Source organism: Tamandua tetradactyla, chromosome 7, assembly GCF_023851605.1.
Source record: "Tamandua tetradactyla isolate mTamTet1 chromosome 7, mTamTet1.pri, whole genome shotgun sequence".
Taxonomy (NCBI): Eukaryota; Metazoa; Chordata; class Mammalia; order Pilosa; family Myrmecophagidae; genus Tamandua; species Tamandua tetradactyla.
In genome coordinates, this window is record NC_135333.1 from 15,142,518 (window position 1) to 15,163,215 (window position 20,698).

General features: G+C 35.2%; 1 protein-coding gene across 6 annotated transcripts in view; it reads right to left on the reverse strand.

Annotated features, from left to right (window-relative positions):
- AKT3 (AKT serine/threonine kinase 3) overlaps nt 1-20,698 on the reverse strand; it is a 430,706-nt gene that overhangs the window by 341,113 nt on the left and 68,895 nt on the right. The window contains exons 2-3 of one of the 6 annotated variants that reach the window (XM_077168490.1): nt 16,000-16,083; nt 10,432-10,493 (exon numbers count right to left, since the gene is read on the reverse strand). The exons of 4 other annotated variants lie outside the window; for them this stretch is intronic. The gene's annotated coding sequence lies outside the window, so the exon portion shown is untranslated. The remainder of the gene's footprint in view (nt 1-10,431; nt 10,494-15,999; nt 16,084-20,698) is intronic. One more of the 6 variants, XM_077168491.1, reaches the window with a different exon arrangement.

Genomic DNA, 20,698 nt, shown 5'->3' on the forward strand with positions numbered 1-20,698 from the left:
AATCAAAGAAGATTCAAATAGGTAAAAAGACATTCCATGAAATGTCAATTCTATCCAAACTGATTTACAGATTCAATGCAATATCAATCAAAATTCCAACAACCTAATTTGAAGATATGGAAAAGCTAGATTAAAATTCACTTGGAAGGAATAGGGGCCTCAAATAGTTAAAAACATCCTAAAAAAAGAATGAAGTGGGAAGACGCAGACTTCCTGATTCTAAAGTTTATTATAAAGTCACAGAGGTCAAAACAACATGGAATTGGTACAAAGATAAAAATATTGACCAATGGAATTAAATTGGGAGTTCAGAAATAAACCACCAAATCTAGGGTCAAATGATCTTCAACAAGGCCCCCAAATCCACTGAACTGGGACAGAACAGTCTTTTCAATAAATAGGCCTGGTAGAACTGAATATCCATAAACAAAGGAATGAAAGAGGACCCTTACCCGACACCTTATATAAAAATTAACTCAAAGTAAATCAAAGGCCTAAATATAAGAGTCAGTACCATAAAACTCCTAGGAGAAAATATGGAGAAACATCTTCAAGACCTAGTAACAAGAAGTAGATTCTTAGACCTTACATCCAAAACACGAACAACAAAAGAAAAAACAGATAAAGGAGAACTCCTCAAAATCAAATACTTCTATGACTCAAAGGACTTTGTCAAAATGGTGAAGAGGCAACCAACTCAAAGGGTGAAAAAAATTGGAAATCATGTATCTGATAAAGTTTGATATCCAGAATACATAAAGAAATAATACAACTCAACAACAAAAGAACCCAAATATAAAATGGACAAAGGATATAAATAGACATTTTCTGAAGAGCAAACACAAATGGCTAAAAAGCACATGAAAAAATGTTCATATTCATTAGCTCTAAGGGAAATGCAAATCAAAACTACGAGATATCATCTCACACATACAAGAATGCTGCCGAGGGCGGGCCACAGTGGCTCAGCAGGTAAGAGTGCTTGCCTGCCATGCCCGAGGACCCGGGTTCGATTCCTGGTGCCTGTCCATGTAAAAAAAAGAATGCTGCCGTTAAACAAACAAGAAACTACAAATGTTGGAGAGGATGTGGAGAAACTGAAACACTTATTCACACTAGTGGAAATGTATAATGGTATAGCCACTGTGGAAGACATTTTGGCGGTTTCCCAGAAAACTAAACATCAAGTTGCCCTACAACCCGGCAATACCACTACTTGGTATACACCCAAAAGAACGAAAGCAGTATCACAAACAGACATTTGCACACCGATATTCATAGCAGCATTATCCACAATTGCCAAAAGATGAAAACAATCCAGGTGCGCATCAACAGAGGAACAGATAAACAAAATGTGGTATTTACATATGATGGAATATTACGCAGCAGTTAGAAGAAATGAGGTCCTGAAGCATATGACAACATGGATGAACTCAGAGGACATAATATTGAGTGAAATAAGCCAGACACAAAATGGATAGATACTGTATGATTTCACCAGTATGAACCCCCTGGAAAATGTAAATTCAGGGTCTTAAAATATAGAATACAAGGGACCTAGAGATAGAACCTAGAGAAGGAGTAACAGTTACTTAATATGTACAGCCTAATGAGCTTAAACTTAAAAGCATGGGAATGGATACAGGTAATGAAAGTAGTGGGTTTATAAGGATTAGTGCGATATTAAAGGTAAATATGATCGAAAGGGGTTGTTTAGAACTATGTACCTCACTGATTAGCACTACACATATAAATTTTTATACAAATTACATCAAAGGTATGACACTTGTGCAAGGAGTTAATAGAAGAGTGTGCTGGTTTGAAAGGCTTTATGTACCCTAGAAAAGCCATGTTTTATGACTAATCTCATTTTGTAAAGACAGCCGTTTCTTCTAATTCCTATTCAGTACAGTATTTTGGAAACTTTAATGAGATTAACTCCATGGAGATGTGCCTCAAACAAGTGTCGGTATTAAACTTGATTAGGTGGAGACATGTCTCCACCCACTCCAGGTGGGTCTTGATTGGTTTTACTGGAATCCTTTAAAAGAAGCAGCAGTTTGGAAAAAGTTAGACAACAAGCGAGAAAGTCATGAGCTTGTGAAAGAGCAGAGGATGCTGCAGGACCATGAAGCTGAGAGTCCACCAACCAGCAACTTTTTGAGTATGAGAAGAGAGCCTCAGGACCATGACAGAAGGACCAGAGAACCAGATTCCACTAGCCAGCAACCTATGGAGATGACAAAGGAAAACGCCTCCCAGGGAGTTTCATGAAACAAGAGGCCTGGATAGGAAGCTAGCAAACGCCGCCATGTTTGCCATGTGCCCTTCTATCTGAGAGAGAAACACTGAACATCATTGGCCTTCTTGAACCAAGGTATCTTTCCTTGGATGCCTTAGATTGGACATTTCTATAGACTTGTTTTAATTTGGACAATTTCCCAGCCTTAGAACCGTAAACTAGCAACTTCTTAATTCCCCCTTTTAAAAAGCTGTTCTGTTTCTGGTATATCGCATTATAGGAGCTAACAAACTAGAACAAGGGGTATATGAGAAAAACTGCTTACTCCATGCTATGTGCTATATTTAACAGGAATACATGACTAGTACCACAAAAATACCAAGGGTAAATAATGGGGGGTGGGGGAGGAAGGGACAAGAGTTTAAGATGATTTTCTCCTTGGTATTGGTGTGTCTATCTATTATTGTATTCTTTGAAGCAATGAAAATTGTCTTAAAATTGAGAGAGATGAATATGTGACTAAGAAAGGATACTGTGAAACACTAATTATTCTGGATAGAATATATTTCAACAAAATCTTCAGATTCAAAATAAATAAACAGAAAGATTCAAGAGCTAGAGGAAATGTAGAGAGAGAGAGAGAGGTTTACCTATTCAATGTCGGTAGGGTAGGAGAATGGGGCAGCCTCTCTAAAGGATAATGTAGTGGATCCACAGGAGGCTAAATTATAGGGTTGCCATGAGAAGGCAATCCCATTACCGGGAATATACTCGAAAGAACTGAAAGCAGGGACTCAAACAGACGTTTGCACACTGATGTTTGTGGCGACATTATTTATGATACCCATTGGACGGAGGTGGCCAAAGGGTACATTGACAGAGAAGTAGGAGGGCAAACTGGTGTACATATATGACGGAACATTGCATAGCCACAAAAAGGAACGAAGTCATGAGGCATGCAACAAGGTGAAAGAACCATGAGGACATTATGTTAAGCAAAATAAACCAGAAACAAAAGGACAAATATTGTATTGTCTCTTTCAGAAAATATTTATAAGAATAATGGAGGCCTAGATTGTACGCTGTTACAGCTGTCACATTTATTCTCGAGGTTTAAGTGTTATTTCTAAATTCTGAGATGGTAATATGTGTATAACCTGTTATTTTTCTGGAACTTTGGGTACCTGTGTGACACCTAAGACTCAAAGCTGGAGTTCTGTAGCTCTGAAAGTCAGCATTCCTAAATACATAATGTTAAAGAAATCAAAAAGAGAGATCAGGCTTCAATTAGGGATAAGAATGAAACTGATCTGTTTGGGACTAAGATAAATCATAATACAGGGTAAAGGATGCTACTTTCTGTGTTTTAGAACTTCACCTACTGTATGAGGGAAAAGAATGAGAGGTTATTTTTTCCAAAACCTAAATTTTCTGTAGTGCACAATCTAAATTAATCTGTGTCTGGTCAGTTCAGTTAAACAACCTAAACAGATAGAGCCTAGAACTGGGAATGAGATCTTACAATTCTGTATAGCTTAATGTAATACCTGGATACATTCCAGAATATTTTGGGCAGATAATTAAAAAGTATTGGCAAAGTTCCTTGAGGGACTGGAGAAAAAATATGGAACTATTAAACCTTCCCATCTGGGAAATTCCTGATACTCTCTCAAACATTAGGAACTCTCAGGTTAATCATCTAAGCCCTTGATCTTGAGTTTGTTCTTATGAAATTTATTTCAATAATGGAGAAGCTAAGCCTACCTACAGTTATATCTAAGAGTTACTTCCAGAGAACCTTTTCTTTTGCTCAGTTGTGGCCGCTCTCTAAGTCAAACTCTCCAAGTAAAATCATTACCCTTCCCTCCACATGGGACATGACGTCCAGGGGTATGAGTCTCCCTGTGGCAACGTCAGATATGACTCCCAAGGATGAGCCTCGCCTTACCACTGTAGGATCAACAATGCCTACCTGACCAAAAGAGAGAAAAAAATGTAACAAAAGAAGATTATCAGTGGCTAAGATACTTAATAGAGAGTCAAGAGGCTATTCTGGATGTTATTCTTATGTAAGCTTCAGCTAGATATTGCTAATTACCATGGTATGCCAAGCCCCAACCAACAGTATTCCCATAAACTCGGAAGAACAGCCAGAGCTCTCTATATGAGACTCTTTAAGTTTCACTCACTAAGTTTATTTTTCAGAAACCTAAAGCCTTCTAGATGGTTCCTAGACAGATAAGACCTGAGACCCAGAGTTTTCAGTCTCTCCAAGAGCATCAACCAGTTGCATCTCCCTACCCCATAATGCTGACACCTCTTTTCAACATGAGGAAGTTGGAATGGTCATTGCTTAAGTATTCCTAAAGACTGAAAGAAGGAGGAATTGTAATAGAGAAGATAAGGATTTAACATATGACTACTGAATCATTATATTGATACATCTTTTTAGTCTCCAGTGTCTTAGAACAACTAGAAGGAAACTGCAACCCATACTATACTTTGAAATTTTGTGAGGTCAGACCTATTGTTGGGTGGGACCTTTAGATTAGGTTGTTTGAAATTTGTTCTGTAACTACTTGTCAAAATGTACCTTGAAAGTCATCACTTTTTTGTACTTGTATTTCACATTAAAAAAAAAGTATTTTTAAAAAAAGTGTCTCACGAAACTGGGGCATGAGTCCAAATTCCATACATTAGGTCAAAAGTTGACAACAATTATGAAGGTTTTTGATGAATTTCCAGGAGAGGCTGGCCGACTAAATGAGAAATGAAAGTTCTTTCCTTTGATGGCTGAAATTGTCAACTCTCCCTTAAAAATCTTCAACTGATTGGATTACACCCAGCTGATTGGATCAGGTCCAACTGATTGGATCTCTCATTGTGGAAGACACCCCTTAGTTGATCATAGATGTAATCAATTGACTAATGATTTAAGTCCATGAAATGACCTCACAGCAATGGTGAGGCCAGTGCTTGCCTGACCAGACAACTGGGAACCATCATCTGGCCAAGCTGACACACAAACCTAACCATGACATACACCATTTTATGAATATTTTTTATACATTCAACAGTTAATGGACACTTGGATTATTTTCACTTTTTTTTTGCAATTATGAATAATGCTGCTATGAACATTCATGTATAAGTTTTTGTATTAACATGTTTCCAATTTAGGTACATACCTATATTTCAGTTTGCTAAAGCTGCCAAAATACAATATGCCAGAAATGGGCTGGCTTTTTCTAAAGTGATTTATTAGATTAAAAATCTACAGCTCTAAGGCCATAAAAATGTCCAAACTAAGTCATCAACAAGAGGATACCTTCACTGAAGAAAGGCCGATGGCCTCCAGAGTTCCTCTGTCACGTGGGAAGGTACATGTTGACATCTTTTGGCCCTTCTCTCCTGGGTTGTTTTCAAAATGGCTCTCTCAGTTCCTCTGGGTCCTTCTGGTTTCTCCTGGGGTATTTTCTTTCTGAGCCATCTCTCTCTCTCTCTCTCTCCATGAGCTCTCTCATAGGACTACAGTAATGGAGGAAGACCCGTCTGGAATGGGCGGGGTCACATCTTCATGGAAACAACCTAATCTAAAGGTCCCACCCAACAATAGGTCTGACCTCACAAAATTAGATTAAAAGGACATGGCTTTTCTGGGGTATATAATAGTTTCAAACCGGCACAACTTGGAAGCAGAATTGCTGGGCCATAAGGCCACTCTATGCTTAACTTTTTTGAGGAAAAGTCACACTGTTTTCCAAAGCAACTGTGCCATCTTACAATCCCACTAGCAGTGTATGGGGGTTCTAATTTCTTTACATCTTCACCAATACTTGCTATTACCTGTCATTTTGATTACTGTCATCCTAATGAGTATTAAGCGATTCTGATTGTGATTTTAATTTGCATTTTCCTGATAGCTAATGATATTGAACATCTTTTCATGTGTTACTGGCCATTTGTACATCTTCTTTGAGGAAATGTCTATTCATATTGTCTGCCCAGTTTTCAATTAGGTCATTTTTCTTTGTATTGTTAAGTTGTATGAGTTCTTTATATATTCTAGATACTAAATCCTTATCAGATATGATTTATAAATATCTTCTCCCATTCTGTGGGGTGTATTTTCACTTTCTTGATAGTGTCCTTTGATGCAAAAGATCTCTAATTTGAAGTCCAATTTATTTAGTTTTTTCTTTGTTGCTTGTGCTTTATGTGTCAATCTAATAAATCACTCCTTAATCCAAGGTCATAAAGATTTACATCTATATGTTTCTCTATGAGTTTCAAAGGTCTACCTCTTACATTTAGGTCTTCGATCCACTGAGAGCTAATTTTGGATATAGTGTGAGGTAGGGATCCAAATTTGCTCTTGCATATGGATATCCAATTGTCCCAGAATCATTTGGTGAAAAGTGTATTCTTTCCCAGTGTTCTAGTTTGCTAGCTGCCAGAATGCAACACAACAGAGACGGACTGGCTTTTAATAAAAGGGGATTTATTTTGTTGGTTCTTCAGAGGAAAGGCAGTCAACTTTCCACTGAGGTTCTTTCTTATGTGGAAGGCACAGGATGGTCTCTGCTGGTCTTCTCTCCAGGCCCCTGGGTTCCAACAACTTTCCCCGGGGTGACTTCTTTCGGCATCTCCAAAGGCCTGGGCTGAGCTGCAAGTGCTAAGATGAGGAATGCTGAGCTGCTTAGGCTGTGCTACACTGCGATCTCTCATTTAAGCACCAGCCAATTAAGTCAAACGTCACTCATTGCAGCAGACATGCCTCCTAGCCAACTGCAGATGTAATTAGCAACAAATGAGGTTCACGTACCATTGGCTTATGTCCGCAGCAACAAGACTAGGTATGCTCACCTGGCCAAGTTGACAACTGAATCTAACTAACACACCCAGTGTATGGTCTTAGTATCCTTATCAAAAATCAATTATCTACAGATGTATGAATTTATTTCTGGACTCTCAATTCTATTCTATTGATCTATATATATGTTTATCTTCCATGTGTCATTCTGACTGCACCTAGCACAGGGCCTAGGCCTGTGGAAGCATTCAAAGTTCAAGAAATACCCCTGTCAAAATAAAAAGACTTTGGAGCTGAGAAATATCTTGGCAAGGGACAGCACTATACTATCCCACTATTTAATAAACAAGGAAACTGAAGCCTAAGAGAAGTTTGACTACCTCAACATTAGAGAGCAAAGAATCAGGTGTCCTAACTTCCAATGTAGGGTTCCATAACATCAAACTGTTTTTCAAGTAAAAATAAGTGCTTTAATATCCACCAACATGCCTGACAATGAGAAAGTGTGCACCTATGAGAAGACAGAGAAATGCATTTGCATGCTTAATCATAGTGGGACACTTCATAAATATAACTCACCAAAAAGCCTTACAACCAAAATGGACCAAAATATAATATACCACAGAATAAATGTTTCGCTCCAGACAATTGCTCTGCAATTTTATTTTCAACTCAAGAATATAACTAATCACACTTTCAGTCTTCAGATTATTCTTAACAGAAAGAAATTTTGTGTGTCAATAAAAACACTAAGCAATCAGAAAACTAGCTCCACCACCCTGTTCTCTTCACCCTTCCCCATCACTATTGTGATCCTTTACCCATTACTAAGTGCTGTAAAGATTCGTAGAAATAAGAGATATCAACATTAATTTGACTCTCCTTTTCCTCCCAGAAATAAGTCTGTCTGCTTTCAAAAACCAGCAAGATTTTAGAGCCAGAAAGCAGAAAAGCAAAAGGAATAAATGAGTGTAATAAGAGAAATCTTCTAAAAGTTATACAGGAGTGGGTGGGGTAGGGTGGGGGGGTTGGGTGGGGTGGGAGGAATATACATGATTATGTATGACTTAAGAAAGGAGAAAGGGCTAAGTGTTCAAGCTTAATATTGCATTTCTGTGCACATAAGGGAAATGTTGCATGTACACATAAAAATACATGATTTGAGAGCAGGCTGTAAACATAAATAAGTCAGCCTTGAATTTTCTGGTATTCATGAAAATATTTGGGCTTCACTTTTCACCCAAGCCTAATTAAACATTCCCTTCCCAGTGTCCTTACCCTTCCTTCTGTAAACCTCTATTACTGTAAGTTTTATGGTATATTTTCATGGTTAAATGACACATTTGTATACCTTCTAAACCACAGCCTCATTAAAGGCAGAGTACATGTGTTTCCAGTTATATTTTCAGTGTAGAATCTAGCACAGCCCTGGCACATGATAAGCACATTATAACTCTGGTGAATGAACATTTTCAAACTCTAATACTGAATATATCTGTTCAAAAATGTCAATAAGAAATTTGTTAATTCTTTCTATGGTAATTCTCAAACATTACAGCTCATACATAACTTGCCAATACTTCCTTACTCTAAGCACAAACTTCAAAGTTGGCCAGTCTGCTAACACACACACACACACACACACACAAACACATACACACACTCTCGAAATATTAAAAACTGAATGCTATAGTTGTTGACCATCTCTGTTAATAAGGCATTTCTATACACCCAGACAAAACCACAACAAAAGCTTCAACTAAGACTAGATTAACCACAAGCAGCACATCAGTGTGGTGATTCATAGGGAAGTTGGGGGAACATCTCTACACAGCCATGTACAGGATTTCTTGGGGAAAGTAAAGATATCTATCTTTATGCTCATCAAAAAGAATAACGGGTAAAACAAAATAAAATAACTGTGAAATACTGGTCTATGATAAAGGCAAGGATTTTAGAGTACAGAAGCTCTAATTTTCAGATATGCCTCTACTATAACCTTCTAAGGAAGGTCACTTCATCCCTCAGTGCCTTCTTCAGTTTCCCCTTCAGTAAACTGTGAATAAGAATGTCTGTCTCACAAACTCACTATAAAAATCAAACGATATTATATAAATAAAAAAGTCCCAGCATAGTAACACAGATATTCAAACACCAGCATATATCAGATAAATAATAATGTTAATTCCCCTACCGGGCAACAGGTTGTAATTTAAGAAGCAAGCTCTAAAACTCTCTTTTCAAAAAATATCTCCCTCAATGGGTATCAAATATTTGAAATTTTACCACAAGGAAATGTTTGGATTTTTGAGAGCTCCAATTAAATGTTACATAATCCATCACTATTTTAGTGTGTCTACTCATCTTTTTAAATAAAACCTGCAAAGTCCCAAAGGTACCCGAGACCCTTTTGGATAGGGATAAACAGAGAAAGGTCTGCAGATGATGACTACTGAATGAGGAGATTGAAGGAACAAGAAAAAGTAGTAAAAAGGTCCTAGAGATGAACTTTTTCTATTTTATAATATTACTTATTAACAGTCCCATCTAACAGAATAACCGCTATAAATTCACTAGTGAATTAGCACACCAATTAAAGGTTATTTTTATATTGAGAAATAAAAACACCTTCCATGGATATAAGCCCAAGACTTCTTTTTTTTTTATATGGTTCCACTTTCTAGACTCTACTCCTTGTCTTAAAGTCCTTTTATGACTACAACTTACTTCCTTTTTTCCTTTATGTTACTTTGTTGCGATACTAATTTTGTGGTATAAAATAACAGCTTTCTATTTATATAATATACACTACAATAAAGTTGATATTGGATGTACAAAAAAATACTTATCACTTGATGATTTTGTGTTAACACAAATTAGACTGTTTCCCTGTGGTTTTTGCTATTTTTTTCTCTCTCTCAAGTTTGATTTCTGTGGTTCAAGAAGTTTTTCTATCTGCTTACTAAATTAAAATACTATTTACTATTAAGAGTTAAACTTCATGTAATTCAAATGAAAAAGAAAGGCCCCAAACTGCAATTTAATAATACATCTTTGACCACTATCACCAAAGACAAAAAGATCTATTTAGGAATATACAGTTTGTTATACATTTCCCCAAATTGTCAACTGCATGCCGAGTTACTGTGTGAAATTTCAATAAAATCATAGTACAGATGGCATGATAGCAATGCCATAAGTTATTAATAAAATTGACATAAAGGAAAAACCTCAAAACCATTACATCTGTCTTAATAGATCTTATCAAGACAATATAATGTCCAAATTTATACTTCAAATTTTATTCCTTATTAGTAAGGAGCAACCACTACCACATCTTTGTTCCAAGTCTCTGCCCATATTCTCAGTCACTCACCCGCCCGCCATCTTATGAATCCTGTGTTTCCTCTCCGCCTGTGGGCTCCACCAAAGAGGACTCTATAAAGTAAATGTGGAGACAATTATTGCCAAGAGTGAAAGAATGCGAAATTCTAAGTAGTTCTAGAAAGGTTAATAAATAATCCTTGATTCATTAACTTAGAGAAGAAAATGTCTAAATCCAAAGGCCAGAGAGTAGGAACAGATTTTACCCCAATATTAAATATCAAAATATGTCTAAAGATGCAAAATGTTTGAAACCAAACTCCTCAAAATCCAGCAAAATGAACTTAATATCATTTGTAGATAAAGATCTAACTGGAAGTACTGCTTCCTAAGCTCACATAAAACCCTATCAATGAAGTCAAAAAGCAGAAAAGAAAGATTTGAAAGAAAATAATTAAAAACTGTATTTTAAAGGTCACATATATATATATATAAAGAACATTAAAGATTCTCTTTCTTCTACTCTTCACATATCTATTTCAATAAACCTACCTGTGTTTGTAGCCATCTTCTCCAATTTTCCTGTATAATGAAAAAAAACTTCTCCCAGCAATCCTGCAGTCCTGCTCTTCCTCCTCCATTTCCCATCTTAATATTATCACATTCTCTCAGTCAATGAAGATCAAAAATCACCAAATTATTTCTAATTTTCCCTATTATTCTATATGCAAAATTTATGCCAAGTCCAGATGATAATGATGATAATAGCAGGTTAAATAAGTACAGCACTTTTTATGCTCAGTGCTTTCCATAAATTATTTAATTCTTATAACCACTCTAACAAGATGGGCATACTATTATTTCCCCATTTTACAGATAAGAAAATTACAGTTTAGATAGGCCAAAATAACCTCTCCACAGTGGATCCAGGCTACAGTGGTAGAGCCCAGATTTAAACCAAAATTTTAACCAATACTGTTCCAATGACATATTTCAAACATTCTTGAGTACTTAGTATGTATCAATGTGCTAAGCACAAGGGATAAAAATAAGGTTACACTTAAGGAACTCATGTATCTAATTACATAGTATAGATAAAACACATGGACTGCCAGAATATGAGTTATTTGGGGTCTGGCACTCAAAAACTTTTTAATGAAGTAAACAAAAAAGCCATCAAATAATAATATAGTGTGATAAGCAGTATATGAAGAGACCAAATAAAGTAATATAGACATTTCCAGAAGGGACCAATTAATCCTGGGGGTAATCACAGCAACAATGTTAAGACAAGACAAAGAGTATGAAAAAAAGTTATAAAAGAAATGAAAATGAAATGCAGCCCAAACAAGGTACAATTAATTATAATTAGAAGGAAGTTATCAGAGAAGGATTACTAGTAGAAGTAACATAAGGTGTCTCTTCAAAGATGAATAGAATCTCACATTTGGAATTCCATGTTGAAGGGACTGTATGGACAAAAGATGTGGTTTGAAAGTATAGCTGGTTGTTCCATTTTTTTTTTTTTTTTTTACATGGGCAGGCACCGGGAAACGAACCCAGGTCCTTTGGCATTGCAGGCAAGCATTCCTGCCTGCAGAGCCACTGTGGCCCGGCTGTTCCTTTTTTAAGCCCATATTCAACATTACCATTTACAGTATAAACTATCTTAACAGGTGCCCCTGTCTCTCATCTCTTCCTTTTTCCTATCCTACACAAAACATTAAAGCAATAACCCAACAGCATAGATCTGACCACACTGATTTCTTATTCAAAAACATTTAATAGTCCTACTATGCCTACAAAATAATATTTAAATTCCTTACACTAGAATATTACCCCTTCCTCAATCTGCTCCCATTTTTCCTTTTCTCCCCTATTCATCTTGAGTCACAATTTCTCTATGCTAAAGATACATTAGATTACCTGATACTTCTATACAGGCCCTGTTAAAATGTCTCCATCTAGACTCTGGCCTGTCTTCAAGGCCCACACCAAGGACTTCTGGAAGTATAATCTTTCCATATGCCTAGGATCTCACTTATCATACTCTGTTTTATGTTAGTTATGTTCCTGCATATCTGTTTCCATTAAGGACTATAAGCTATTTGAGGGATGACCCCTATCCTACAGGCAAAGATATCAAAGAAAACACATTAAAAGCAAATATTTGAGTATCTATGTCTAGGTACTATAAAAGAACTGATCATTATAATGCAATGTGATAAGAGCAATAACAAATGTATAGACAGAATATTATGAGAGAATTTTCTAACTCAGCTTGCAGAGTTCAGGACAGTTTACCAAAGAAGATGACATAAATTGATTTTTATAAGATAAATATGAAAAAGATATAGGTAAAACATACACAAATATGAAACGGTGCTAAGTGAAAGAAAAAGTAAAAGGAAATAACGGTGCTAAAATGTAAAATATGGAGCTGAAAGTGGCAAAGTATGAGGTTGAAAAAATAAAGGACTTTATAGACTGTGTTAAAGAATACTACACTGTAGGCCACTGATTTAGAACTTCAAAATATGAACTCAGGCTATGTTAAAACCAACTTTAAGTTATAGTGGAAATCATTTTTAAAATTTAATTAGGCAGGTAACACATTCACAGGTCAGATAAGGAGAGAAGCCTCAAAGAAAAAACAAAAACAAAAAGGTATGAGGGTTTAAGCTGAACTGCTATAAGACAGATAGAACGGATCCCAGAGCTGAGAAGTGTAAAGAAAAGGGGACACTGGGTAAAGGAGAGAATTTAAACAAATCGTAGGAGTTGGGAAGGAAATCCTGCAGAAAAACAAACAGAACAGATAAAAGTGCCCAGAGAAGGAACAAAGGAAAGGAAGCTTTCTCCTGGAGGTGAAACAATTGCACAAAAAGCACAACCTTAAAAACTGCACCACATATCCAGGGCAAGAATAACATGAAGAGCTGACAAAATCTAAATAGTTAAACATGGGCTATTCTAAATGTCTTGAATTATTGGACCAAGCATCAAAGAAGAGCCTTAAACACAAAGCCAATCAACAAGAAAACCCTAGACAAGAAATGGAGAGAGGATACACAAATGGCTAAAAAAGTATATGAAAAGATGCCACTAGTTTTTATGGAAATGCAAATCAAAACCATAATCAGATATCATTTCACACCCACTAGAATGGCTACTAATAAACAGAAAATTACAAGTGCTAGATAGGATATGGAGAAATAGGAATACTCATCCACTGCTGGTGAGAATGTAAAATGGTATACCATTGTGGAAGACGGTTTGGCAATTTCTGTGGAAGCTAAATATAGAATGACCATATGACCTGGCAATGCCACTACTAAGAGCATATCCAGAACTGAAAGCAGGGACCTGAACTGATGTTTGCACATCAATATCCATAGCAGCATTATTTACAATTGCAAAAGAGGGAAGCAAACCAAGTGCCCAATAACCAACAGATGAATAAACAAAATGCGGTATATATATATATACAATTGAATATTATTCAGCTGTAAAAAGGAATGAAGTCCTGATGTATGTGACAAGATGGATGATTCCTGAGGACATTAGTCTGAGTGAAATAAACCAGACACAAAAGGAAAAATACTGTATGGTCTCACTGATATGAACTAATTATAACAAACAAACTCAGAGTTAGTATCTAGAATATAAGTTACCAGGGGAAAGAGTGGGGTAGAGAATGAAGAACTGATGCTTAATTTGTAGAGAATTTCTATTTAGACTGATTGTAAAGGTTTGGAAATGGATGGTGGTAACGGTAGCACATTATTGTGATTGAAAGAAGTTTTAGGTCCTATATGTTACTAGAATTAAAGTTAGAAGATAAAACATGAGACTTTAACACAGTGAACCCTATTGTGGACACTGGACTGGAGGATTATAAGGATGTTCTTTCATGAACTCTAACAAATTACAACACTAATACCAGTTTATTAAAAACTAATACCAGTTTATTAATAACAGTATATGAGGAAAAATAAACTTAATGTAAATTATGGACTATAGTTAATAGTAGTACTTTAGTCATCTTTCATTAGTTGTAACAAAGGTACCACACTAATGCAAAGTACCAACAATGGGGAAGAACAGGTATATCGGAACACTGCACTTTTTATATGATTTCTCTGTAAACTTACAACCACTCTCACTAATAATAGCAATAATAATAATAATAAACATTTTTTTAAAAAGGTACACAGTGACAAACCTCATCCCTATCCCAGTTCATACCCTGCTTCCTTGGTAAAGTATCAGTTTCTACTTCTTCCTTCTGGAGTTCCTTTATGTTAATATACGTATGCCAGTTTGAATCTACTATGTTTCCCAGAAAAGCCATGTTTTAATCCTGAATCAATCTTGTGGAGGCAGCAGCATCTTTTCATCCCAATTCTATACTGCAGGGTAGAAACTTTTGATTAGATTACCCCCACAGAGATGTGATGTGCCCAATTGTGGGTGTGGCCTTTGGATTAGATGGAGATGTGACTCCACCCATTCCCCGTGGGTACTGATTAGTTTACCGGAGTCCTTTAAAAGAAGAAACATTTTGGATAAACGACCGAAGTTTGAGAGCTGACAGACAACTGACAAAAACTTCAGAGCAGAGCTGACAGATACTGACACCTGGAGAGCAGAGACACAGATGTCTGGAGATGCTTAGGGTCCCGTAGGTATTGCCATGAGATGTCAGGCAAACAAGAACATGGAGAGAACCAAAAGAAGCCAAGAGATGAAGGCCAGCCCCAGAGAAACAAAGTGAGGAATCCCCACAGGAACAGAGGCTGAAAGCAAAAGAGCCCAGGAGCAAGGGACCAGCAGATGCCAGACACATGACTACTCAGCTGACACAGGTGTTTCTGACCCATAAGACTTCCTAGAATCAAGGTATCTCTCACTAGATGCCTTAGTTTTGGTATTCTTATAGGCTTCAAACTGTAAACTTATTTAAATCCCCCCCCCTCCTTTTTTAATTTTTTTTTCTTTGTTTTATTTTTTATATTTATTTATTCATTTATTTTTGTTGTCTTATTCTTTTTTTCTTTTTTAAATCCCCCTTTTTAACAGCCATTCCATTTCTGGTATATCATATTCCAGCAGCCTACAGACTAATACAATAAGCAAATACAACTACAAAATCATATTTCCTCCCCTTTACACAAGAAGTAATGTGTAATATTATCTGCACATTGTTCTTTTCCTTATTGTTATTTTTCCACATAAATACATCACTTTGTATTAATTTTCAACTGCATAATATTCCATTGTATTGCCATTCCATAATTTGCTTAACCAATCTCCTATTAATTGACGTTTGGCCTTTGGTTCACTCTTCTGCAGTATGTTGTTTTGGCTGACATAGATGAAGAGTATATGACATACATACAAGTACGAGTTGAAAGGAGGAAAATGTTAATAGACCTTTCAAATTTCTGTGCATAATCTTCTAATCTTTTGGCATTCATATAATAAACCTTGCAGATATCATTATGAACATGCATAAGTCTATCTGTGTGATACTTTCAGAGAAGTGGGAGTATGCATTTGTAATGCTGATATACATTGCCAAACTGCCTCCAAAAGGATGGAATCAGTTTATACTCACATCCAGCAATGTCTGGCCAGTAAAAGCAAGAGCACTGTTTCCCAGACAAGGGCAGAATCCTGGGGAATTCTATCTTTTAAAAATCTATGAAGGAAGAAGAATATGAACATTCGAAGCGGTCAAGTAAAAACAGGGGATTATTGAATTCTAAAGGACAAGTGAAAAAGGATGTTTGTTCATCAATGTCAAATACATAGCAGAAAGATCTGATAATAAAATATTTCACTAAAATAATTAAAGCAGTATAGTACTCCAAATAGAATAGATCAGAACAGCACAGGAGGAAACCTTGCAGTACTGAAGACTAAAGATAATTAAGAATAAAAGTTTTAAGAATAAAGGAAATATTATTCTCCACAAAAAGACCCAGAAATCCCTGGAGAAATGATTCTACACTGGGAAAGGGAAAGTATATGAATAGCCTGGAATATCAGTCTGTGCTAGAAATTAAGAAAGGGCTCAAAAACTGCTGGCGATGTATCAAAAGAATACTGGAGCTAGCTTGAGGGAGTTTTCATGGGCCAAATCTAGGATAATTCCAAAACAAATAAGGAAATAAATTCAAAATAAATAATGATATAAAAGATTATAACCTAGTGTACAGAATTCATGGCGGAGCAAAAACTATCTTCCTTATAGTAAAAAGCCAATTAAAATATGAAAAAAAGAATGACAATTCAAAATCACCATTAATCATTAATAACCAATTCTAGCAAGAATCATCAATAGTTTCTGAAACTACTAGGCAAAGTTTGAGTAGTAACCAAATATTTATACCACAAGATTAATTACAAAGGAATTACAAAGGAAGAAATAACAACTTTACAATGGAGAAGAAACTTCGTAGATACCACCATAACCCGATCATCAAAATTAATATCACCAGAATCGGCAACATCAATATCATATGCCTCCTGATTAAAGAAGACCAGATAGATATGACAAATGAATGCAACACATAATGATTCAGAATTATATTTTGTAGGGGGAGGGCTATAAAGGCAATTGACAACATCTGGATAACCACATTGTATCAATATTAATTCCTTGATTTTGAAAGCTGTTCTTTAATATGTAAGATAAAGTCCTGGTTTTAGGAAATACACAACTAAGTCTGCAGTGGTAAAAGGGGCAGCACATCTACAATTTATTCTCCAATGGTTCTGGAAAAAAAAACATACATTTTAACATAAATATATTTTAAATATCTATATATATATTTAAAATATATATACTAAAATTTATGTCTATCAATGCATTTAAAATATCATATATAGAGAGAGGGTGGAAAAAAGGAAAAGAAGAACAGAAGGAGAAAAAGAGCAGAGGAAGAGAGAATGTGGAAAAAAACGTTAACATTTGAAGAATAGGTTTATGAATTATTTGTAATTCTCGTAAATTTTCTGAAGGTCTGAAATTATGTCAAGACAAAAATTTAGCAAAAAAATAATGGAAAGAATACTTCTCAAAAAGACGGAACTACAGTGATAAGTAAAAGATCACTAATTAACAGGGGTTAGGAGTCATGAAAGGGTAAGACTACAAAAGGACAGGACAAGGGAGGTCTGTGGGTGTTAGAATTATTCTTTATCCTGACTGTAATGGTGGTTATACAAATTTAAACATGTTAAAATTCATAGAATTGTACAGCAAAAGAAAGTCAATTTTACTTTAATTTTTATGTGGGTCACACTCTGAAATGAGAAAAGTCTATTTTGAGCAAACACTATACACAAAACAAAATATTAATGTCTTTAAGAGTAAAATAATGGTTTAAAAACAAAACCATTACAAAAGAATATAAAATATATATCTATCAAATCATCCAGATGTAGGAAGGATTTTCTGATTAGAAGCAAAAGCAGACATCAAGGGAACAGTTAAAAGGAAAAGGGGAAAGAGAAAGGAAGCAGAGTAGAACACATAAAATTTCTTTAGGCTAAAAAATAAACCCATAAGCCAAAAACAATAACCAATTTTAAAAAAAGGAAACATGAATTCTCTTTGACCCAAAACAACAAAAATATACAAAATCCAATGGCAAACAGATTCAGGAAAATATTTACAGAAATAATGCCAAAACAATATATTTATCATAAATATAGTCCATAAAAGTAAAAAGAAAACATGCCAAATATATAAAGGTTATGAAGAGAAAATTCTGAAGCAGGAAATGTACTTACACATAGGAAAAATTAGAAAAATTAAAAGTTAAAAACTAAAATTGAATAATACATTTTACACATCAAATTAACAATGCTTCTAAAAGTGAAATGAAACAGTTATTCTTCCATTCTGTAAAAAAGAGTATTAAGAATGGAATACTTTTAAAATTAATTTGGCAATATGTATAAAAAGCCATAACTATAGCCATACCAAAAATAATTTTAAAAACTGGCTCTAAGTATTATCTTTATAAAGAAAACAAAGACAGCTGAAATCATCCAAATATCCATCAACTGATTGTCTGACTTTATCTTAATGATTTATAGAAACACACTGCATTAAACCTTATTTTCCCCAGTATATGATGCCTTTGATTTTTTCAAAATTAAATCTTTAAGCCTTCTTAAAGCCACAACAATGGTAATGTTTGGATGATGGTGCTATAGATAATTTTTTTAAGTTTTCCCTTACTTATCTGTATGTTACAAATCTTTAATGAGAATATATTAATTTTAATGAAAAAAAGTTATATTTATATATTCCTTAAACTAAGCAAAATCCCTTCAGGATTTTTCATGGCATGTGGAAAACCAATTCTAAAATTCAAATGGTGTTTTTTTTTGTTTTTGTTTTACCATTACTGTCTTAATGGATAAATAATGGCCCTTTGGAGATAAGAAGAGTCAAACCAACCCTGAAAAAGGAAAAAGAAAACAGAGCTTTTCTTTATAGAAATCAAGACTTGTTGTAAAGTGGCATAAGCACAGGAATAGAAAAATGGGTTAAAGGAGAAGAACAGAAAACCCAGAAACAAACGCATACATATGGACCACTGATATATGACAAAATGACATGATAGATGATTCAACAAATGGTGCCGAGACCATTATTATTCCTTTGTAAAACAAACAATAAGGTCAGATCCCATCCCTAACACCATGCGCACACACTGACACAAGCACACATAATTCCAAATGGATTTAAAAAATACAGGAGACTCTGGCAGCCAAACACAAAACTGGTCCCCACTGTTCCTCACTCCCTGGTATTCAAGCCCCTGTATAGTGTCCTCCCACAATGGATAAGGCTGTGAATGATTTACAAGGCTAGATCATAAAAAACATTATGGTCCACTGTGTTCTCACAGATCACTTACTCTGGGAAAGCCAGCCTCCATAACATGAAGACACTCCTGCCAATAAACTGCACCAACTTACCAACATAGTGAGTGGGCTATCTTTAAAAGCAAATCCTAGGGAGAAAAAAAAAAATAGCAATGGCAACACCCTCCTCACCAAAAGGGGGAAAAGAAATCTAACAAAATAAGGTATCAGTGATTAAGAGAGTTTCAATAGAGTCAAGTGGCTATACTGGAGATTATTCTTATGCAAGCTTCAGTTAGATACTGCTAATTTCCATGGTATGCCAAGCCCCAACCAAAAGTATTCCTGTAAACCCCAAAGAATATCTAGGGCTCTATTTGAAACGCTATAAAAGTTTCACTCACTAAGTTATTTTTCAGAAACCTATAATCTCCAGATGGTTCCTGGGCCAGATAAGTCTTGAAACCCAGAGGTGCCAGCCTCTCCAAGAACATCAACTAGTTGCATCCTCCTATCCCATAATGTCAATGCCCCATTCCAACATGAAACAGTTTGAAGGGGTAGATCCCAAATATCCCTAAAGATTGGGAGAAGGAAGAGTTATAATAGAGAAGATAGGATTTAACAAATGAGTATGACTGCTGAATCATTCATTATATTGCTATTTCTTTTAGTCTTCAGTGTCTTGGAGCAACAAGAAGGAAAAACCTGAAATTGTGGAACTCATACTAAACTTTGAAATCTGTTTTATACCTACTTATTAAAATGTACTTTGAAATTTATTGCTTTTTTTGTATATAGGTTATATTTCACAGTAAAAAAAAGTTAGAAAAAAAAAGCAAATCCTCTAGTCCCAAACCTTCAGATGACTACAGCACTAACTTCCTGACTGCAACCTTAAAAGAAACCAGTCAGAATCACACAGACAAGGTGCTCCCATACTCCTGATCCACAAAAACTGAGATAATAAATATTTATATATTTTTAAAGAACTAGGTATTGGTTGTAATTTGTTCTGTAACAATAGTAATAAAGAGATTATTTTTATAACCTCGGTGGAGGGAAGGAGGTTCTTCAATATGATATAAAAAGAAAAGCCATATAGGAAAAGAATGGTAAATTCACCTTTATTAAAACAATAAATTTTTGTATTCAGTATAAACATAATTTAAAAGGCAAATGAAAACTGAAAGAAGATATCTGCAATGCAAGTAACAAATGACTAAAAACCAAAATACCTGATGAATTCCTACAAATCAATAAGACAAATTCATCTAATACAAAAAAAGTGAAGGAGCATGGAATACAGCAAAGGAGAGAAAAAGCAATTTACAAAAGAAATTGAACAGCCAATAAACATATAAAAAGAAACCTCACAGTAACCAGGGAAATGCAAATTTTAAATACCAAAGACCATTTCCCACATATCA